The following is a 19,975-nucleotide window of genomic DNA, read 5'->3' on the forward strand; positions in this document are numbered from 1 at the left end:
TGGTACCCCAGGTGGAATTCAAACCCATCCCTGAATGCTTTCTGAAGCTCAGTTGTTTGTCACAATTCCTTGGGTGTATGTCGAAAAATTTGACTAAAGAAAAACTCAGAATTTATTGTGATAATCTTAAGAAATTTATACCAAATTCACCTTACCTGTCAGTAGTGGAACTAGCCTTTTGGAAGCCCAAGAAGCTCTTTTCTAAGCTCTCTCAACCTGAGCTCTTAATGGAGTCACTTATTCATGACTTTTGGTTACAAATGGTGGCAAAAGCCCCAACCATTGTACATGATATACCATGTCCAACATTCAAGCTCTGACATCCCCAGAAGACTTTTTAGAAGGTGAATAATCTTCCCACAAGTGATATGTAAAAAGAGGATATATAGAGGGCTATCATTGGTTTCATATATAGGGAATTCACTGGTTCCCAGTTGACAAAATCCAGCGTTAAAATTTGAGGCTGGGAGAGAATGGACTTCAGTAAACAGAACTGTGGTCGATAGTAGCCTTAGTTCTTGGTCAGTTTTCTAATTCTTAACATTAGGAAGTATACAGATCTCAGTAGGTCTGGAATTAGAACCCAACTTCTTCTGTTTATACCAGCATGAAAAAAGAACTGTTTTAGAATCGTCCATCTACATAATTGCATCTGTGAAGGGGCTTTCCCTGTGTCTTACAGACAGGATATTAAGGGTACAATCATCTCAGAATGAAAAGAAGGAAGAGAAAGATAACTCCTTGCAGAGCTCATTAGCTATTTTTAGTGGCCCGGCTGTGCTCTGGTTGGGGCCATACTTGGTTTAGGGGCAAGGGTACTTTTCACCGTCTCCTCATGCTTCCCAGCATCTGCTCTAGCTTGCTTGTCATTAACTTGAATCATTCTGCAACACTTGGTGATGTTGTATGTGACTAAAATTAATGACTATAGTTAATAATACTGTATTGAATACTGGAACTATGCTAAGAGAGTAGATTTCAGGGGCTGTTTTCACACACACAAAAAAAGTAACTATGTGAGGAGATGATATATTAATTATCTTGACTGTAGGAATCATTTCACTGTGTATATGTATATCAAATCATCTTGTTGTACACCTGAAATATATACAATCTTTATTTTTAAAAAACATATTTTTAAACCTATTTAGGTGGAACCTTGACAGCGATCAGATACCACTTCTCTATGATCTTGACAGCCACTTAGACTATCTTGAGAAGAAAAGGAGTTGATGGATAGTTCCCTCCTCCATTTTCTCTGTTCATCTGAGAAAAACTTTTATGAGACATTTTCAGCTATGTAGACTTCACCCAATCTCTCAGCTCCCTTTTCTCCCAGCTTCAGAAAGTTAGAGAAGAACCAAGCAGAGAGAGTCTTATAACCCCTCCAGACCTCAGAGATGTTTATGCCAAAGGCAGCCAGCTATCAAAGACATGTTCCTGGTTCCTCAAATGCCATTCACATTTCACAAAAAGCCTAAGTGCACGGCATGTATATAAGACATGGTGTATATCCCTATCCACTCATGAATGATATTCCTAGCTGTGGTCTAAGCATTGACCTCCTTAAGCCATGCATTTCTATGCTGAGGGTGTAAGGAAGAATTTCTAATTAATCACAGGACTGTTTATATATTACATTTCATTGAAGAAAAGTGCATGTATCATAGGCTTACAGCTAAATGCATTTTTACAAACTGAACACACCTGGTAACCATCTCCCAGATCAAGAAACAGAATATTTCAGTACCCCCAGAAGTCCCCTCATGCTCCCTTCTAGTCACTGGGGGGTTGGGAGGGGTGGTCCCAACACCCAAGGACAACATCAGTCCTGACTGTCCACAGCAGAGATTAGTTTTTCTTGGTTTCATACTTTATATAAATAGAATCATGCAGTGTGTACTCTTTTGTGTCTGGTTTCTCTCATTCATTATTGTATTTGTGAGATTTGTTCATATGGTTGTATGTTGTTGCAGATCATAGGATTTTCTCTTGATCATTATAACGTTTCATCAGCTAAATTATAGTTGATTAGAGATATCCGTAGGATTGTCAAATAGCCAATGTTTACTATCCCACAGGGTGAATAACCTCTTTTTTCTCTCCCCTGGCGTCCAATGTACGCAGAGAACTCTAAGGTAGAAGCTGACTTGGCTGATTGTAAGAATAGATTAATTCTTTTTGGCTGGGTGAGAGGCTCTCTGCTTTCTAGTAATGGACAAAGAAGCATTTTCTCTCCATACCTCAAATTTTCAGTCTCTTTTGTTTAGAGTATGTTGCACATGAAGAATTAGAATCCCACTGGTTGAGCTATAATAATTGGGTAAGAGAACTGAGGAATGTCCGTGGTCACCCTGGAAGTTATGTGAAGCTTTCTGGGGCTTACTTTATGCTATTAGAGCAGAGCCCTTCTCTAAGGGGCCCTTTCCCTTCTGCTCAGCTTTGCCAGTAACTCTGGAACTCTGGACAATTACTTCTCTTTTTTATGCCTCAGTCCCCTCAAGTTTAAGGAAAAGTGTTTGGACTACACGACCTCCATGCTGCCTTAGAAATCGAATACACTGTAATTGTGTGATGACAAAGGCATCCTACACTGAGGGCTTCCTTCCAGTTGTTGGATGACCTTTGTTAAATTGTGATAGGTAAGCTACAGTCCCCAAGATAAGAGTGAACAAAAGTGGGTCTGCGTATGGAGAGGGGGCTAGCTTAAGCAATGGAAGACCACATTTCTTAAAGAATGAAGCATTGTTTCAGATTCTATTATCTATGAATAGATAGATATATCTATTCTTGGTTGTCCAGCAACCAAGAGACACCACACTGAAATCCAAATATATAAAATAAATATACCTCTTACTTTACCTGTAAATTTGGTTCCAGTAGCAAAAGGAAAACCCACATTTCTCTGGAGACACAGGCTTCAGAAAAGATATCTTTATTTCTGGTTCAGCTATGGACACCTGTGAAAATTTACCTGCGTTTTAGTGAATTTGAATCTGCTTGTCACTGGCAAAAGTCATGGGTTTTCTTCCTTAAAAAAATTTTTTTTTTAATCTATAAAACTTAATGATCCTTTGGCAAAGGCTGTAATCATCAAAACCAAAATTTTTTGAACCCTTATGTGCCAGGTAATATGTTAGGCACTTTGTATGCATTATCTTATTCAATCCTTACAATACTTCTAGAAGGTGGTTATTAGTATTATCCTTATTTTATGGAGGAAGAAACTGAGGCTTAGAGAGATTAAGCAAAAAAAGAAGTGAGACTAGTATATTTAAATACAGTCATCTGGCTCTAGAACCCAAGGTTTTCCACCTACGTGTTCTATTAGGCCTCTCTAGGTGTTGTATGCAGAGTAGAGAGTACTCTGGATTTTCTTGCTCTTTTTCATTGAATTCAGATATTTCACTTAGTTACAGAATTAACCTAATCTTTTCTTTAGCACACAACCCTTCAAAGGGTCTGGAGGTGTTAAACATCAACATTGGGTTGTTTCTCCTACCTGGTGTCTGGGCAAGCAGCTGGAAGTTGAGAATGAAATAGGGCAGCGTGTTTTTCTCCCCAGGGGCAGAATCTCTAGTAAGAGGGAAACAAAGACTCATTAAATATGAGAACTGACCAAAAATCTGGCTCACAGCTAACTCAGCTAATTTGGGGATGTCAGGGTGGCTGCACAATTGGCCCTTCTATGCTACTGAACCCCCTTAAGGGATGCTCCCTGTTGGCCCTCTAGTTTGTGGTTATGTCTGCTGGGACATATTTTACACGTTGCATGAAGCCCTGGTAGAGACTCCTTTAGCTAAATATAACATCTAGAGAAAGTAACCTCCTGTCCACAGCTTAGAAACAGGCCCACTTTGTCTAGGACTCCAGGGAAAATTGTGCCCGTTTGGTGCTCCTGACATCTCCTTTCATGCAATGAAAGCTCAGTCTGTCTAACCCCTGTTGGAACCAAGGTCTGGGGAAATATTATTGCTGCCACCTTCATTTGTTTAATGTGGTGACTTCAAAAATGGGGGCCAAATACTGCCAACTCTGACGCCCAGCTCCATCTCTTCTCTGTTGAGAGGCATGTTCTAAAGGATCCCACCAAGAATAGAAGTCATTTTTCTCACTTTCTCAGTTTAAATTGAAATAAACTTGGGTGTGCTTTTTCCCACTGGGGAGAAGACAATCCTGTCCTCTCCTCCTCCTTTCACTTGGCTGGGATACCCTAAAAGTACCTCCAACCTGGCTTTTCAAGTCACTGTTTCTAGCCCTTAACAGCTGCTCACACTTAGGCTTGGAAACCAGTCAATTCAGACAGTCCTAAGACTCTGAATTGCATTCTTCTTTTTATGGTATTTCAGGTAACTGTACTCCTGTTTTACTTTTATTACCCTAAGGTTCTATGGCAGAAAGTCAGGTTAAATTGAGAAAGCTAGGTCAGATTCCCAATAGACCAGTAGTTCTCAACTTCTTCTTTGCAAGAGAGTCACTTGGGAAGTTCTTAAAAAAAAAATCTTTGTGACCTTGAAGAGACAAAGATTTCTTAGGATATAAAAAGCATGAACTATAAAAGAAAAATAAAAGGTAAAATGGACTTCATCAATTCTTGGACTTTTGCTCTTGGAAAGACATTGTTAAGAAGATGAAAGATAAGCCACAGACTGGGAGAATATATTTGCAATACATAGAACTCAATAATAAGGTGACAGAATACCCAAATTTTTTTAAATAGGCAAAAGGTTTTAATAGACACATCACTAAAGAAGATATATATAAATGGCCAATATGCTCAATATCATTAATCATCAGGAAAATGCAAATTAAAACTATACGGAGATATGCTACATACTCACGAGAATGGCTAAAATCATAAAGACTGACAATACCAACTGTTCGGATGGACGGAATTCTCATATGTTGCTGGTGAAAATGTAAAATGGGACAACCGCTTTGGAAAATAGTTTGGCAGTTTCTTATGAAGTTAAATATGTACTTACCACATGACCCATCAGTTCCACATCTAGGTATTTATCCAAGAGAAATAAAAGTATATATCTACACAAAGACTTGTACCTGAATATTCATAATAGCTTTTGTTGTAGGCTGAATAATGGTCCCACCCCAAAGATGTCCCTGTCCTAATCCCTACAACCTGTGAATGTTTACTTTATCCATAAGTCTTTATACATTTGATGAATTTGAGGATCTTAGGATGGGGATTTTATGCTTCGTTACCTAAGTGGGCCCTAAATGCAGTTACTAGTGTCCTTGTAAAAGGAAGGTGGAGGGAGATTACAGACAAAAGAGAAGGCCAGCCATGTGAGAGAAGCAGAGGGAAGCAAAGTTACAGAGAGAAGATGCTAGGCCACTGGCTTTGAAGATGGAGCCAAGGAATGCAGCTCTAGATGCTAGGAAAGGCAAGGAAACAGATTCTCCCTGAGAGGCTTCTAATGGAACTCAGCCCTGCTGATATCTTGGTTTTGGACTTCTGACCTCCAAAACTATAAGAGAATAAATGTGTGTTGTTTCAAGCCACCAAATTTGCAAAACTTTGTTATGGCTACCATAGGAAACTAATGGTAGTTAGTTTTGGCTATTTATTTATAATAGCCAAAACTGGGAACAACCCAAATATCCATCAACAGATAGATAAGCATATTGTGGAAAATCATATTGTGTTACATCCATATATGACTACTACTCAGCAATAGAAAGAAATGAAATGCTGATGGATACAATAATGTAGATGAATTCACAAAACATTATACTGATAAAAAGAAGCCAGACACAATGAGTACATTCTGTATGATTCCATTTCTATGAAATTTTATAAAAGATAACTCTAATCTATAGTGATAGAAAGTAAATTAGTGATTGCCTGGGGGCCAGAGTTGGGGATGGAGGTTGACTGCCAAGGGACACAAGGGAACTGGGGGTTATGGAAATGTCATACAGTGTTCATTATGGTGGTGGTTACATAAGTGTGTGCATTTGTCAAAATGTATCATAGTACATACGCAAAATGTATACATTTTATTGTATGTAAATTATGCCTCAATAAAGTTGATTTAAAAGATAATTAAAAAAACACCATGCCAAGGCCCCACCTCAGGGCAATTGAATCATGTTCTCTGGGATAGGGCCCAGCTGATTCTTTCATATAGTCGGGGTTGAGAATCACTGCTGTAGATACTCTGGTTTCCATCTTGGGGAAACCCGAGAGCACCGCGGTACATCTGAAGCCATAAGATCCCATCTGTCTGTCTGTGAGCCATGTTTTCCCCTGCTACAGACAGTGTTGAAGCATCTAGGTCAGCTTGTCAAGGCAACCCATTATAGTTTCCCTGCTTTATTCTTGGAGGGTGACAGAGGGTGAATCTGGCATCAGGTAAATAGTTCACACTTCAAGAATTAAGAAATGCAAGAAGGGTGATGAGGAAGAAACATAAGAGGTTCAATTAATAGCTTTCTGCAGGGCCCTGAGATGTTAATGTCCTTTTCCCAGGAGATCAGTCACAAGAGAATTGACATGACCAGTCAGATTTCCTTTGGCACCAAGGAAATGGCTCTGGCAGTAAAAGAGAATAAAGGCGATTTGAAACTAAAAGCAGTACTTGTTGCCTACCTACCCATTTATCCCCTTTGGATAGGATTTCCTATGGAGTCGTTGAGTCCAGCTGTTTGGCATATGTGAGGGGAGAGGATGATGATTCTGCAAGGAGGCATGTTCTATGGTGGTGTTGTCATAACTGAGAAAAGGAGACGAAATGACCCACGATGCTGGTAGAGTTGAATGTCCCTGGTAGGTACCGTAGATTGAATCAATGGAGAGAGAATGGATTTCCAAAGTCTATGTTCTGCCCTCTTGAGAACGGGTTTAACTTGGTGATATCTCTGGGAGAAAGAGTAGATGATTGATTTATCCCTTCATCTCTTCTCCAGTCTACCCTACGCCCCTCCCCCATGGATCTCAGTATCTGATATTGATTGAATTTCCTCCATGTTATAACATGGTCACTAACAGTGTTGTGTGGTGCTTTACAGACAGCTGTTCCAGTTGCCTAATTTATCTTGTTGGTAGCAAAACTCTGTTCCAGTTAATTGAGCTTTATTCTCTCATATCTGATGGAGAGATCCCCTTTGGAAAAAAGAATAGGATGTGAAGCTGAGCTTATTTGAGTAGGGGATGGAAGGCTGCCAGCTACTTCAAAGGCATCTCTGCTGATAAGGGGCGTCAGGTTTGCCGCCAAATCCAACACTGAGGGGAGCTTTGCAGCTAGTGCTGTTTGTGGTGTTTTAGCTTTGGTTTCTGTGACACTAGGTCAGCAGCATCTGTATCCTGCCCCTTGGGGCTTCTCTCTGGGTGGTCCAGGCTTTTTTTGGACTTAGGAAGATTCAGCTAAGAGGGAATGTGTGCATCAAAGATGCCTGCTGTCTTTGGCTTAGGTTAGTTTATACGTTTGCCTCTTTGGTGTTTCAGTCCTCAGGTATCTATCTGCCTTTTCTGAAAGAGCACAAGGTGCTATATTCAGAACATTCAAAGGTGTAATGGTACTTCGATCTTTATAAATCAAGATGATTTAAGATATTAAGAGTATCAGAAGAACAATTTTAAAATATGGAGTATGGAAAAGAGAGGTGCAGTGGACAGAAAACAAGTGTCCACATGCAACCTTGTACCTATTTGAATACTACCCTAAACTAGAAAATCATGTAGTCAATAAGTATTTTAGTGAAAACTATATATACAAAATAAAACATCATTTTCAATTGAACTATATATACAGCATTATGCTAGGTGCTAAAAAGCACTTAAAATCAAATTGAGGAGTAAGATTTGCCCCCATTGAGCTTAGGGCTTTTCAGTCCACTTTTTAGTCCATTTAAATCTCCCAAAACTTTTGGTGGGAGGATGATAATAATAATACTAATAAGTAACAAGCTTTCCTCAAATGCTTACTATAAATATTATATACTGTAATAGAAAATAACTGTATTTTCTCTAGTCTTTTCATGTATTTTGCAAAGTTTTTTTTCCCTTAACTTTTTACATAAGTGTAAGGTAGTTAGAGAGAGTGCACATATTGTAAAGTTCAATGTATTTTTACAAATGGAAACAAGTATGTAATTATCACCCAGATAAAGAAAAGAATGTTACCAGTATCCCACAAGTCCCCTCTTTCGCCCCCTTCCATTCGTTATCCCCTAAAAGCCACTATCCTGACTTCTAACAGTATAAGTATTTGCTGATTTTGAAAAAAAAAAAATTATATAAATGGAGTTACATAATATTCTTTCAACAATTTAAATATGGCATTTTTTTCTTCCCTGGTTTTCACTGTTTCTTATGAGAAGTCAGCTATGATTCTTATTGTTATTCCCCTGGATGTAATGTTTTGGGGACTTGGGGGGCTGCTTTTAATATTTTTTCTTTATCTTTGATTTTCAGCAGTTTGACTATAATGAGTCTAAGTGTGATGTTCATTTTTTTTTAAATTTGGCTTGGATAAGTACAATATCTAAATAGTGAGGATCCATGGATAGTGGTTTTTCCTCATTTGGGAAAAATTATGGCAAATATTTTTTCTGTCCTGTTCTCACTTCTTGCTTTGTTTCCAATTGCACATTTGTTAGACTGCTTGATACAGTCCCACAGGTCACTGAGGCGAGCTCTTTTTTTCCCCTGTGTGCTTCAGTTTAGATGATTTCTAAAGTTTACCAATCCTCATTTGTTGTATCCAATCTGCTATTAATAGCATCCAATTAATTTTTTATTTCAGATTTTATATTTTTTAGCTTTATGATTTCCATCTTTTTTTTTTACAGTTTCCATATAACTCCTGAAATTTCCCTTCTCTTCAGCCATTATTTTTAAAACATATTTGGCAATTATTTTAAAATTCTTGTCTGCTGATTTCAACATCCACATCATCCGTGGTTCTGTTTCTATTTATTGATTTTTCTCTTGACCATGGGTCACATTTCTTTATTTTTTCACATCTACTAACTTTTTATGACATATTAGAGATTGTAGATGTCATTATTGAGACTCTATATGTGTTTATCTTCCTCTGAAGAGTGTTAAGTTTTGTTCTAGTAGGCAGTTAAAATACTGGTTGATCACCTTGAGCTTGTGGAGAACTGGTTTTATGCTTTGTTAAAATGGGTCTATTTTGGTTTTGTACTTAGTCCTGGAACATATTCTATACACATAAGGTATGACCTTTCTGGGGTTTCCATGGAAAGCCCAGGATGCTTATCAAGCCCTCTAACTTGGCAGGCTTTGAACTCCAAATTCCATCTCCCCTATAGTGGGCAGCAGCTAGGATGGCAGTCCCAGTTTGCCTGGGGATGAGGAGGATGTTCCTGGGACATGAGACTTTCAGTTTTATTCATTCTACTGTTGATGACATTTGGATAAGTTTCCAGCTTGAGCCTGCTATAAACATTATATTAGAAGGTTATTCTTCTTCCCACTGTATAGCTGAAAAAAATTAAAGCTTGTATTGGTAAAATACTCTTTTGTAAGACCAAGAAGAGGTGACATTGGAATTTGAACTCCCAGGCTCTTTCTACGGCATCACCCTGCCACCCGTGTTTCAGGGTTCATAGATGGTATCCTTAAAACATAGTTATTGCCAAATCAGATTGTTGAACAAGGTCACAGTCTGAGCTTTAAGGATAATGAATTCAAAACCTGCTTTTCTCTCTCCCTGCTTCCCTCTTCCTCTCCCCTTGTCTCCCTCTCCCTTTTCTCTACCTCTTCTTCGCCCCTTCTCTTTTTTCCTCTCTCCTCCCCCTGGCTTTCTATTCTTTTGAATAACCTTTTAAAATTTTGTAGCACATGTGCATTGTAGAAATTAGAAAATATAAGAAGCAAAAATATGATAATAAAAAACCAGATTATATTACATATGCTATTTTATAATCTGTTATTTTAGTCAAGATTTCCACTTTTCCATTTCAGTAAACTTTCATCTCATCTAATACCCAGGCCATGTAAACATTTCCCTAATTGTCCTAAAAATGTCCTTGACAACTGGTTTTTCCAATCTAGTATCTAATATACCCTGGTTTTATGTCCCTTAAGTCTCCTTTAATCTAGCACTGTTCCTTTTCCATGACACTGATTTGTTGCACAGATGAGGCCAGTTGTCCTACAGATTTTCCCTCCTTCTAGATTTGTCTACTAGATTCCTTGTTTTGCTGTTTAACGTCTTCCTGTATCCTGTCTTTCCTGTAAATAGAGGGTGGTTCTAAAGGCCAAATCTATTCATGTTATATATTTTCGACTAGAATACAGAATAGGAGACACTGGATACTTCATGTTGCATCATATCAGGAAATAAACCCACCAATAATGATGCCAATATTGACCCTCCAGATTAGGGTGGTGACACTCTGAACCCTTTATTTTACAGTTACATTTTTTTCTCACATGATAAAAAAGCCTATTGTATTGTATTATGTATGGTGCTATCATACAAATTTTGGGTGCCAATTCAGTTGTTCATCTGATATTTTTAACATCAATTGATAATTCTAGACAAGTTACTTTTTACCATCTCTGTACTTCTTATACTTGACTGTAAGATGCCTCTCTGAGAAAAGAAGATTATTAATACAACTCATCAGGCACCGTGAAAAGAGACAGTAGTTTGTAAAAACATATTACTCCCAGGAGAAACTACAATAATGGTGTGAAAGCTGACTAGGTATCAATTGTTTATTATAAGATTCACAGCAATAATAAAAATAATAATTGTAACTAATACTAAATGAGTGCTAACCATGCTAGGGACTATGCTACGTACTTTACATGTATTAACCTATTTAATCATCACAACAGCCCTTTATGATGGGGACTGGCTTTATCATCTCCATTTATAGATAAGAACATGGGCAGAGGGGTTAAGCAGTTGACTCAAGGTTGTACAGCTGGTTGGTAGCAGAATTGGGACTTGTAGCTAGATGGCCCCCTTCCCCTGCGTCATCTCTTCACATCACTGTGCTCTGCTCCCTCACATTTAGAAAGGTGGTAGTCACCATATTGGGAAGCTAAAGGGCCAGTGCTTCTGCAAGGAATTAATGACTTGTGCATTCTGCAGTAATGCATTTAGGTGCTCTGCCAGGCCAGGACTTCCCTTGTGCTGCTGTGATTCAGCTTCTTGCCCAGCTTGTCCAGAGAGAGTAGACAGCTTTGATTTCTGCCTCCCTTCTCGCAGGACTGGCTTCTTTGGATTCTCCTATTTGTCTTTGTCAGGAGTTTTCCTTTGAATTTCTCCCTGCTTGCCCGAGCATGATTTTTAATTAAAATGTGAAAAAAACCTACCAAATGTAAAATAGATAGCTAGTGGGAAGCAGCCGCATAGCACAGGGAGATCAGCTCAGGTGCTTTGTGACCACCTAGAGGGGTGGGATGGGGAGGGTGGGAGGGAGGGAGATGCAAGAGGGAAGAGATATGGGAACATATGTATATGTATAACTGATTCACTTTGTTATAAAGCAGAAACTAACACACCATTGTAAAGCAATTATACTTCAATAAAGATGTTTAAAAAAAAATGTGAAAAAAAATTAAATTCTCCTTCTTTTGAGATAACATCTTCAGTTTTTCCATTCTCTTCTTCTTTCCTTAAGGCACTGGACTTTTTCTGATCTTATGGTTTTTCTACCTGATCCTGCCCAGCTCTTAGGTCTTTCTGTTTTTTTGTCTTTCCTTCTTTGACTCTGTGCCCCACAAATCATTTGGGTCTCTGTCCAGCTTTTCCTAGTATTTACCCAACATGAAATTTTCAGTTATCAGCTAATTTTAATTGTCTGCACTAATTCTTGTCTTTGAGAGTCCATAGGAACTTCCTCATGTCTCAAGAGCTCTCGGAATCATCCTCTCGTTGAGCTAAGTAGTTATTGTTAAGGCCCAGGGACAAGACTGAGAAGCAACATTTTCTGTCTTTATTTTCTGTTTCCTTTGATTTGGAAGCAAACAAAAAACCCTTTAGCTTAGTTTCTTTTTTCCAGTAGTAAAAGTAATACATATTCTTCCAAGACATTGTGGGGAAAACAAAAAAAACCCAAACAAACAAAAAAAAGAAAATAATGATTACTTAGAATTAGTATTAACATTTTGGTGTATTTCCTTCCAATCTTTTTTTCTATGCACATTTTTCTTTAGAAAATTAAGATTATATTATATATTAAGTTTTGTGCAATTTATTTCATTTACCATTTTAAGTGAACATTTTCCCCATGTCATTGCATTCTCTTTAAAAACATTGTTTTTAATGATTAGACAGCATTCTATATGCTAGTTATGCCACAGTTCATTCCTACATTCTTTACGGTTCTTTGGCTATGCTGTCTTGACTGTCTGCTGGAACATGTTCTGGTACGACCAGGAGCAATCCAGAATCTCATTGGTATCTTCTTGGAAGTCACTTGTTTTTAGGAACGTTGGGTGACCTGTGCTTTCATTTGGAAGTACCCTACTTCCACTTGATATAAGGCAAGGAGAGAGGGTTTCCCCTCTTCTTCCTCTTCTATCTTCCTCATTGTCTCCAAGTTCAGCTGGGAGTCTAGACCTCAGACCTTTGGCTGACCTGAGCCCTGGCTGGCTCAGTGGAGTTCTTTCACTACGGTAGGTTTCAGTTTTCTCATCTTTACACTGGAGAATATTACTCATACTCTCACTTTTCCTTCCCAGAATGTCACAGGAATCAGTAAAACCTGGGAAGAAAGTGCTCTGCAATTATCAAAATGCCAAGAGATAAAAAATGTTGATGAGGATATGGAGAACAGGGAACCCCTATACACTGTTGGTGGGAATGTGAATTGGTATACAGGCATTATGGAAAAGAGTATGGCACTTCCTCAAAAAATTAAAAATTGAACTACCTTATGATCCAGCAATTCCACTCCTGAAGGAATTGAAATCAGTATCCGAAATCAAATTGAAATCAAATCCAAAGGAATTAAAATCAGTACCCGAAAAGGTATCTGCACTCCCATGTTCATGGCAGCATTATTCACAATAGCCAAGATATGAAACAACCTACATGTCCTTTGACAGATGAATGGATAAAGAAAATGTGGTTGTATATATATATATATATATATATACATACACAATAGAATATTATTCAACCATACAAAGAAGGAAATCCTGCCATTTGTGACAACATGGATAAATGGGAGGGCATTATGCTAAGTGAAATAAGCCAGGCAGATAAAGGCAAATACTGTATGGTATCACTTATATATGGAATCTTTTTAAAAAAGCCAATTTCATAGAAACAGAGAGTAGAATGGTGGTCACCGGGGGCCGAGAGAGAAATGGGGTGATGTAGGTTAAAGTGCACAAATTTTCAGTTATAAGAATAAGTTCTGAGGATCTAATGTACAGCATACAGTTAATAATACAGTATGTGTACTTGAAAGTTGCTGAGAGTAGATCTTAAGCATTCTCACCACACACACACAAAGAGTTAACTGTGTGAGGTGATAGACATGCTAATTATCTTGATCTTGGTAATCATTCTACAATGTATATGTATATCAAATCATCATATTGTATACTTTAAATATATAGTTATGTTTGTTAATTATTCCTCAATAAAGTTAAGAAAGAAAGAAAGTGCTCTGCAGAGCTTTGGTTATGTTCACGTAGAAGAGTGTGGCCCTCCTTGCCTCTCCAAGCTAATCTTTTTTAGCATTGTGTTATCATATAGGGTAGCGAGGAAATACAGAAGGCAAACTGGGAGATCCCGTCTGTAGCTTTAATCGTCTCTTCTCCAAAGCCAAGATAATCCAATCCTTCTGCCCACATAAGCATCGCATCCTTTCCTGCCCTGCCTCTTCCCATGACCTTGTTTTCCTTTTGCTATTCATTTCGAGGGTGGAGAGTAGAAAAAACTTCTCTTCTTGCAGCTCTGTGAGTCAGTGGCCTTTCTGGGTCCTTGAGTTCTCAGGCAGGAAAACTGCAGAGCCCACCTGATTCTTCTTTCAGAGACACTTTAAAAAGAGAGAGAAAGAGCCCTGCTTTATTGAAATCCAGGAGCACAAGTACCACTACCAGTTCATTCAGTTCAGTTTAATAAATGTTATTTGATTGTCTTTAATTGCTTGGTATTCAACTTGGCACTATAAAAGGGCTGCAGAACAAGCTTAAAACATGGTTCAAGATCTTAGATTTCTTATGTTTCAGTTGGATAGACAGGCCATAGACTCCAGAAGCAGGTTACAACTTAAGACACCAATTTAATGAGTGGTACAGATAATTAGTTGTCTATAGGAGTTTGGAAAAGGCACCGATTCATGAGAGGTGAGTCAGGTAAGCGTCATATGGGGGAAAGAATTGGGCTGATGTTCTTTTAATTATATGCTGCCAGGATTCTTAATTATCTATCCATGTCTTATCTTCTGGAAATATCCTTTGAATATTTCCATATTACCTGGTGCCAACTTCCTCTCCTGCCTCTTTGTCCCCATTAGAGATGCCACCCATGAGACCAGTCTGACAGCAGCAGAGACTTTCTGTTGGCCAGCAATAGGGGAAAGATGTGGGATGAGGTTGGAGCCTGAGTGTGGAGGGCTTTGAATGCCAACTCAAGGAGTTCAAGCTGCTGGTCAAAGAGAGCCATTGACCATTTTAGGTAGGGCAGTGAAATAGCGAAAAACCATGGTCTCCAGTGGCATTGGTGGCAATGTTCAGTGTGGTTTAGGGTGGAAGAAACTATTTGGGAGCCCACTACAATAATCCAGCGGGTAATAGAACCCAGTTCTTGGATAATGGCAATGGAAACTGAAAGAATGGGATTTATTAAGAGGCATAGCAAAGAAGTTGTAGGTAGTACCGAGTGACCTGATATGATGTGGAAGGAGGTAAATGCTAGAGAGGATCAAAATTCATTTGGTCATTCAACAAACGTTTACAGTGTGCTTCCCACATTCCAGGCACTGTGGTAGGCACTGTAATACAGCAGATAACAAAAACAGAAAAAGCCCTTGCCTGCATGGAGCTTATATTCTAGTCTGAGAAACAGGCAATGTACAAATAAACCAGTCAGTATATATTAGATGATGACAAAATAAAGTAGGGTAAAGAGGATGGGGGTCCTGGGGACATTGCTGTTTTATATAGGGTGGTCAGGGAAAGCTTCATTGATAAATTGGCATTTGAACTGATTCTTGGAGGAAATGAGGGATCTCGCTATTCAGCTCTCTGAGGAAAGTATTCCAGGCAGAGGAAACAGCATGTCTAAGGCCATGAGATGGGAGTGTGCTTATCTGCTTAGAGAAACAGCAAAACGGCCTTGCGCACAGTAGACAAGAGAGAGATTGGTAGGTGATGTGGCTGGGGGTCGTGGGGCAGGCTGCCTCAGGAAGGGCCTTGGAGGCCAGTGGAGAGCCACACGAGGATTTGGAACAGAGGAATGATACAGTCTGACTCTTGTTGAAATAGGATTGTTCTGGCTGCTGGGTTAAGAGAAGACTGAAGGAGGAGCAAGGCAGGAGCAGAACAGGGAGACCAGTTAAGGAGGCTCCTATAAATAATTCAGGCAGGAGATGATGGTGGAACAGAGTGGTGGATGTGGAGATAGTGAGATGTGGTCAGAGTCTGAGATGTATTTTGAAGATGGAGCATTTGCTGCTGGCTTGAATGTGGTATGTGGGGAAAAGAGGAGTCAAAGATGACTCCAAGCATTTTGGCCTGATCAGTTGGGAGTTAGAGTTGCCATTTACTGGGGAAAGTGTGTGGAAGAGCCACTGGTTCTAGTCCAGCCCTTTAATTATTAGTGAAGAATCTGAGCGTCAGGAAGAAGTGACTTGCCTTAGGTCACCCAGTGAGGTAGTAGCAGAGGTGGGACCAACCTACCAGGTCAATACCACACTCTCTGAGTTCAGTTTTAGACGTGGCAAGGTGAGAAAGTTCAGTGAGGGTTAAGGCTAGAAGGGAAATTTGGAAATTAACCGCATAAAACTGACAGTTGAAGGCATGAGAGTGAGAATTCGGAGGAAGGGGCAGTTGAGGCCTAGAGAGAGGATTTTGAGGAGCCAGCAAAGAGGAGAGAAGAGCAAATTAAAATGGGCAGAAAGAAAATGAGAATAACATGGTTCCGAGAACCTAAGTGAGAAGAGGAAGAAGCAATGGTGGGTCCTTTAAAGGGATCGGGAAGAATGGGATCTGAGCAGATGTCATTCGATTTGGGTTTCGGAATCTTGGGAAACTGTGGTGTCCTCAACAAAGTCTCCACTCAGCTTTTACGCACTTTACTTATCCTTTCAGCTAATAGTGAGAAGGAGTACAGTAGCATAAGCCTGAGACAGGGAATTTTTTAAAAAGTCCCTTCCAACTCTAGCGTTACGTTCTTGTGAGTCTTACAGAAGAGTCTGACCTTCCCAGACTTCTGTGTGCCCTGCGGTAAACTGAACGAGAAAGCATCCTTCTTGCCCACTTGCTCCTGGAGGTGGTGTAAAGATAACGGTGGAAAAGCATATGAAACTGCTTTGGAAGAGAAATGGTACATAAATCAAGATTTCTTTTCTAGCTGATGTTAACAAGTTTTTAATTTGAAAGCAATCTTGATAGAGGTATAAAAAAACTTTACATTAGGGATACATCCCTTTACATTAGGGATACACTGACTGATAAAATTGATATTCCTCTTTGAAACAACATAAAATATTTCAGTTATCATTTGGATTTAAACCTTGCTTGATTCCTAGGTCCATTAGACTCATATCAAATCCTGCCTGGGCTTTTAAATGTGATTTAATTTCAGTGACCCTTGCGCCCAAGGCCACACAGGTCTTTCAAGCATTCATAGGTCAGCGTGAGTCCAACACAGGGTGAGGTTTTCCGTGCTGAGTTCTGAGCAGTCTGTCTGTTTTAGAGCTGCAGGCTGAAGCCCCAGTGGAGTTTAATTTTGTCCTTCCAGTCCCCTTCACATAACAGTGTATGAAGAGCAGGAATGGAAATTAATTGTACCTGCTGGCATCATTAAAGTTATCAGTGCATATCCTCTCCTGGGCCAGGAAGATTAAAAAGGGTGTTGTAATCAGAGCAGTTGATTTCTGACATCTGATGATTTCTGAGGGATGGGCTTCCTCCCCAGGTTAGATGTAAGGATGTGATCCTTGTGTGTTGCCTCTGGCCTGATACCACATAGCTCGGGGCTATGCAGAGTCTCTGCCTCAGCCTCCCACCAGCCCTGGAGGAAAGCCAGGCTCCTGCTCTCTCTGGATCATAGGCCTCTTAGGTAGAAAACCAGTCCTTCACACTGAAGACTAGCCTATTCCAGCTGTCCATTCTTGACTGCAGGATGCAGTCAGGTGTCTTGGGCAGGTCAGGCCTGAGAGCCAGTCACATCTTGTTCAGGTGCAACCTGAATGAAGTAAGGAATTGTGGTGCTGCTCCCTGGTGATTCAGTTTGTTTCAGCAAGTGTTTATTAAATGCTTTCCCCAAGCGCCACGCTAGGCCCAGACACTTTTGCCTGCGTGCGTGCTGCAGTATTTTCTTGGTTTGGAGGAGAGAGGGCTCTGTTGTAGTTTACGAATCAAAGAAGACCCTGATCTGGGGGTGAGGGTCTTTTCCCAGCTTTCACACTGACTCGCAGTGTGACCTCACTTTTTAATCTTTCTGAGACTTGGTTTTCTAATCTGCTAAAATAAGGGTTTGGAGTCATCTTTCTAAGATTTCTTCCTGAAATTCTGTAAGGAAGTGCGGGGATTTTTAGGAAAGTGTTTGGTATACCGTTAGAGAGTTCTAAGTGAAGACAATATGTTTGCACAACAAATAGTGTTTGAGTTCTGACTCTATGTGGCCCTTTGCCAGGGATTGGGAAGATGGCATGGCGAGGTTCCTGACCTAAGAGCAGAGTCCAGTGGGAGAAACAGATACACAAGTGAGCTGTGATAGTACAGTATAATAATGGGTTCCTCATGGAGGAAAGCATGAGCTGAGGTTTGCCTTACCAAGTTGTTTGAGTCTTAGTGGGGGAGAGGGAGGGGGGTGTGGTGGTGAATAGGGATTCCTGGGAGATGAGACAAGCAAATAGTGTCCTGGAATTATAGGTGCTATGGGTGAGGATGGCTGAGCACAGAACCCTTTTAGGAGATGGCAAGTGATGAGGCGGAAGAATCAGGCCGGCCTTGCATGCCTCACTAAAGAGCTTAGAGTCTGAAGCCAGCAAAGGGGAAGCCTCATAATGTTATTTTGGGTTTTGTTTTTTTTTTAACTTTTCATTTGGAAAATAACTTCAGACTTAGAGAAAAGTTGCAAAACCAGTACAAAAATTCCTGTATACCCTTCACCAAAATGTTAAAATCTCTTATAACTACAGTACAATGATCAAAATCAGGAAATTAACACTGATCCAATACTATTACCTAATGTACTGGTCTAAATCAAATTTTACCAGTTGCCCCACTCATGTCCAGTTTCTGGTTCAGGAGCCAGGTCAGGATCACACATTGTGCTAAGTTTTACTGTCTCCCTAGTCCCCTCTAATCACTGACATTTCCTCGTCTTCCTTTGTCTTTCATGACTGACACTTCTGAAGAGTGCTGGCCAGTTATTTTGTTGAATGTCCCTCAGTTTTGGTTCGTCTGCTATTTCCTCATGATTAGATCTGATTAAGCGGGTTTTGGCACGAACACCACAGAAGTGATACTGCGTATTTTATCAGGAGCCGCTTCCGGTTGATTTTTCCCATTACTAGTGGTGATCGTTCTGATTGCTTGGTTAAGGGAGGTTTCTGCCAGACTGTTTTACTGTAAGTTACTTTCTTTCCCTTTGCACTTTAAATAACTTGTGAAAAGAATCTTTGAGACAATGTAAATATCCTATTTCTTCTCATCTTTGCCCACTACTTATTAGCATCTATAAATGCTTCTTAACTGAAACAATCCCAGTAATGGGTTTTACCAAGGGAGTACCATGGACAGATTTGCCTTTTAGAAAGATTACTCTGAAATGTTTGGATGTGAGAGAGTTTAGAAAAGCAAGAACAGTTATAATAAAACTATCCTGATAGTTGATGTAAGAGATGATGGGGTCCTGAATTAAGGCAGTGGGAGGAGGCATGGAGAAGATGGGGGAGAGACATTCCAGCTGTATTTGGAATCAGAGTGTGCAGGGCTTACATTTTGGGCTATAGATTTAAATGCTGGAAAAATTTTGAAATAGGAAAAAAAAATCACATTTTCTCTAGATTATCTCTATATAACCACTGGGTTACTCTTGTAAGAACTAGAGTAGCTAACTTTATTAAATATATTGTAGATCTCATTAAATGAAGTTTCACAAGGTGTTGCTTTTCCTCTTGGACAGGCTTAGACCAAATACCTTTTGTTCAACCCAGAGCCGTTTCTAATCTCCAGTGCAGATGTGCTCACCGTTTGGTTATAGAATATGGTAAACTGAGATATTGTTCTCCATATCACAGAGGTTGCTTCCACTGGCCCTTTTCCCAAATTTCTGCCACTTGTTAGCTTAGCTGGTATCCTCTCTTTGCCTTAACATAAAAACCAGGGCTATAGGCCGTAGTCATGATCTGACAGTATCAGGGAAGCATTTCTTATCAGTTTTTCCAGAAAATGGAGAAAATATGCAAGTCAGCAAAAAGAGGTGGGGGGAGGGCAGAGGCTCAGTTCTTACCTTAAGCTGCTTGGAGAAGATGTTTGTTTACTAGAGGGTAGTGAACTTTTTTAGCACAGCTTTGCAAGGGTGCTGAAAATCATTTTAGTTTTTCATGCCTGGGAGGTTAATTGGGTTTGTAGAATTACATGGGAATTCAGGGATTAGTCTAAGCATTTAGGGTTATTCCTGATCCCAGGCCAATTGCTTACTTGACCTAGGCAAGAGGAGATAGAATTGAGCTCAAGATTCTTTTTCCTCCAAAAGCTGTGGAGGATACACCCCTCTTGTAATCTAGAGTCCTGCTTGCTAGGTTTCTGAAAATCCTCTCACGGGTTGTGAAACAATAG

General features: G+C 39.6%; 1 protein-coding gene across 10 annotated transcripts in view; it reads left to right on the forward strand.

Moving 5' to 3' along the window:
- Nucleotides 1–19,975, forward strand: part of SRGAP2 (SLIT-ROBO Rho GTPase activating protein 2) — a 236,138-nt gene that overhangs the window by 118,483 nt on the left and 97,680 nt on the right. The window lies entirely within an intron of this gene.

The sequence above is a fragment of the Balaenoptera ricei genome, chromosome 1, assembly GCF_028023285.1.
Source record: "Balaenoptera ricei isolate mBalRic1 chromosome 1, mBalRic1.hap2, whole genome shotgun sequence".
NCBI classification, from domain to species: domain Eukaryota; kingdom Metazoa; phylum Chordata; class Mammalia; order Artiodactyla; family Balaenopteridae; genus Balaenoptera; species Balaenoptera ricei.